Source organism: Tupaia chinensis, unplaced genomic scaffold, assembly GCF_000334495.1.
Source record: "Tupaia chinensis unplaced genomic scaffold, TupChi_1.0 Scaffold138365_1, whole genome shotgun sequence".
Classification (NCBI taxonomy): domain Eukaryota; kingdom Metazoa; phylum Chordata; class Mammalia; order Scandentia; family Tupaiidae; genus Tupaia; species Tupaia belangeri.
This window is the reverse complement of record NW_006198262.1, coordinates 2,898,916-2,903,065: the sequence shown is the minus strand read 5'-3', so window position 1 is coordinate 2,903,065 and position 4,150 is coordinate 2,898,916.

The following is a 4,150-nucleotide window of genomic DNA, read 5'->3' as shown; positions in this document are numbered from 1 at the left end:
CTTTCCCTCTTTTCCTCCCTTCCTTCTTCTTCCTGTATTCTGTATTTCAAGAAAACTGTATTATATCACAGTTCTGGAGACCAAAAAATCAAGATCAAGGTGTTGACAAGATTGAATCCCTTTGAGGACTGTGAGCGCAAATCTATCCCAGGCCTCTCCCCTAGCTTCTAGTGGTTGGCTAGCAATCTCTACGTTCTCTAGATTGTGGACCCATCACCAGATTAGGGGCCCACTGTGATGACTTCACCTTAACTTGATTACCTTTGAAAAAATCCTACTTCCCAAGAATGTCACATTCAGCTTGGGGGCTAAGGCTTGAATTTATGTTAGGGGGTCATAGTTTATCTCAAAACATCTCCCATCTCCAAAGACCCTCTCTCAGTGTGAGCCATATTTTGCACTAGTTTGTGGGACCATAAAGAGAAAATCAACAGTCAATTTTACTGCCACAGAACTCGTAGCCTATGAAAACATGTCCATCTCATGCAATGGGAATGTAACTGAACCTAGGTCTGTGATAATCCCAATCTTTTGGGGTGGCTAGAAGATTTTTTTGCTTTGGGTTACAGAGGCCCATATCATGGGCTCTCTAGAAATAGAGGCCTGGAGCGCCACAGGTGCCATGGTCTGAATTCATATGTTGAAAGGCTAACCCCGCCCCCCAAGGTGATGGTATTAATAAGTAGAAAATTTGGAAGATGATTAGGTCATGAGGGTAGATTCCTTATTAATAGTATTAGTGTCCTTATAACAAGAACTCCAAAGAGATGCCTTATCCTTTCCACTATATAAGGTACAGTGAAAAGGCACCTTCTATGAACTAGTAAGTTGGTCCTCATCAGACATGAAATCTACTAGTGCCTAGATCTTGGATTGCCAGCCTCTGGGACTGTAAGAAATAATTTTCTGCTGTTTATAAGCCACCCAGTCTATGACTGTTATTATGGCATCCCAAATGATCTGAGTCACAGCTTTAGGACTGAGGGTGTATCATTTAAATTGTTCCTTGTTCTGTAAGATTTGAGGAAGAAACATACCCAGCTTGAATTCATTGCGTGGGGACAAAGGTGAGTAGTGTCTTATAGAACACATGTGCATGTGGACAAAGGATATAGCTCTCAGGGGCAGTGGTCCTCAGGCTGGCCATCAATAGTCCTGGAGAGAATGGAAGAACATCTCAGCATCTACCAACCACTGAGTGACCTCCTTTCTTTGTTCACCTAATCATTTATTGACAACAAAACAGGCCCTGTTCTAGGTGCTGATGAAGTAGCAGTAAACACAGTACACACAAATGCCTTTTCTCATGAGTTTAGAAATGAGTGAAATACAAAGTACACTCCATAGTGATGCTAGCCATGGAAAATGGCAGAAGAAGGACCTTGGAGGTACCAGATGGAGCAGGCTGGCCACTTTATACAGGGTGGTCCAGAGAACCCTCCCAGAGTAGGCGACAGTTTAGAAAATACCAGAAAAAGGTGAAGGAAGGAGCCTTGGCCATATATGGAGTTTGAGCTCACTCCAAATAGAGGACCTGCGTGGGTTGGTCTGCCCACCTTGCAACAAGGAGTCCCCTAGAGTAGAGCTGCATGTACCTCCTGGGAATTACCTGCCATCTGCCTGGAATGATGGGTGAGTACCCACCCCAAAGCAGCATGGTATAAGAAGCACAATGTAAGTCATAAGTATCATTTTCCACAAAAGTAAAAGAAAAATGTGAGGTTATTTATGTCAATGTAGTTGATTTTTTAAAGCTTACTTATTTCAATGAATGCACCTCTTGAAGAGAGAAAGTGAGAAAGTGAGGCTTTCTCAACAGATCTTCACACTGAAATACCGCCCCAGCCCTGTTAGCCAGCCAGAATTACCAACTCATCTATGGACATGCCTGGCGTGTGTATGCAGCCTGAAATCAAACTCATAGCATTCTCATGAGCATCACCAGCAGCACCCTTATTACCTGAACTACCATGGCTGAACCTATAATCATATAATTTATTTAACACACATATACCAAATATCACTTGAACGTACAATCATATAAAAATTATTGCAATATTTGATATGATTTTTTTAAATGAAGTCTTTGAAGCCAGGCATGTGTCAGTCTTGGCCAGACCCAATTCACATACTCAAAAGTCCTGTGACCAGCAGCCATTGCATCAGACAAGATGGCTTGAGGTGATGCCAAAACCTTCCTGGAAAATTCAAAGCTGGTGTAGAATGGGAACCAGTTTTATAGTAACTGTTTTTTGTGTATTTTGTTCTGTTTTGGTTTTGGTTATAATATCTTCCTTCAAATGCATTCCAGAGAATGGTTTTGGGCTATAGCTAGTATTCTAGGGGTTGGATCATTGTGAAGCTTAAGCGAAGCCTGCTATAGTGTGCTTCCTGCAGTGCTTGGCCTTGCTGGTTCTAGTCATGAGAGGTGATCAATCAACCAATCAATCAATGTATTTATTTTGTCTAGAAGGTCAGCAATGTCCAGGTTGCACCCTTGCCTTCCACATGCACCCTGGCAGACATTAATAAATGATGGCAACACTCTCTCCCAACCTCATTACTCCTGTGTGAGAATGACCCAGGCATCCCTCTCTCTCCATTTGCTGGAATGAAGCTGCTTTTCATCATAGATTCACACAAGTTATTACTGTTATATAATATGATGAACACTAATGTAAAAAATGCTAATATGCCTAGCACAATTCTAAATGCTTTCCTTAGGTAACTCATTCGACCTCTCAGTAATTTATCAGATAGACTTTTCTCTGTTTTACAGGTGAGGAAATTGAGGCCCAGAGTAGTTAAATAACTGGTCCCATGACATGTGGCTAGTAAGCAATAAGGATAGGATTTGATCCTTGGGTCTTAACTGCACTCTTAACAACCATGGCAGATCCAGGCCCAGAGCAAGGCTGGATGAAGGGCAAGCTGGCAGTCTCCTCTTTTTACTGCAACCTGGGAAAGCCATTTAGGGTACTACAGAGAATTGGATAAGCATAAGCTGTAGATAGCAGATTTGGAGACATATCCTCTTGGGAAACATCTCAACATTCCAAGCCCTCACTGTTCCTTATCTACCAGGTATGAATAAAAATGCCTACCCCTTGGGGTTCTAAAAAGATTGAAATAAACAAAGGAGCTCAACATGGCCTACATGAGCAGGCCACGTAACTGACAAATCCTCACTCTTCTCAGCTATGGCTTCATGGACAGGCATCCTGAACAGTCTCATAGGACCTGGTGCTCAGAAGGGTCCCATGCAATCCCCTCCTAAAACCATGTTGAAATTACTCACAATTTGTGAATGAGAGGCCCCACATTCTCCTTTTAACATGACCCTGCAAATTATGCAACCAGGCCTTTTCCCCACCAGATAATGGAGGGCTTCTCCAGGGGAAAGATCATCTTGTTGTTGCTATCACTGTTATCATTGCCATTGTCATTTCTAATTTGTGTCGGGGCATGTGCAAGAAAGGTTGTGAAGACAGAGGATTTTTTTGGGAAAGGGAAAAATGCTCATGTGCACAGAGAATGACCTCTCCTGTAACCAGGCCCTAAGAAAAGATATATCAATAAGGGGGATTAGGGAGGTTATTGGCAAATGATCTTTGAGAAGTGACTAATTGCATTTTTGTTGTTGTTGTTGGCTTTAACAAATTATTTTCTAAATTTTATTTATAATTATTATTAAATTTGCTACAGGACATTCATGCTCACCAGAGTTGGGAGTCACGGGAGAGTGAGAAAGCAAGCTGCCAGGTCCGAGACTCAAACTGCAGTCGACCATGTGAGAAGTTCAACACCTTAACCACCACACCACCTACTGGCCACGACTGCTCAGTTTTAATGTTATTCTAGGAAAGACTGTGCCTCACTGTTGGACAAGCTGCTTATATGTGCCGAGTTTTGCATTAGGAACTCCAAGTCCTGACCTCTTTAAACCCTCAAGGCAGCCCTGTGAATTGTAGTTATGATTCCCTGCATTATAAATAAAGGAAGTGAGATTCAGCAGTTACCCCCCCCACACCCCGAGGTCAAGGATCTGGCAACTGGACTGGAGCACAAGTCAACTAGACTGCAGACTGCCTCCATGTTCTCAAGGCCCGTGCTGATTTTCCTGAGACCACAGCCAACTGGTCAATATGGC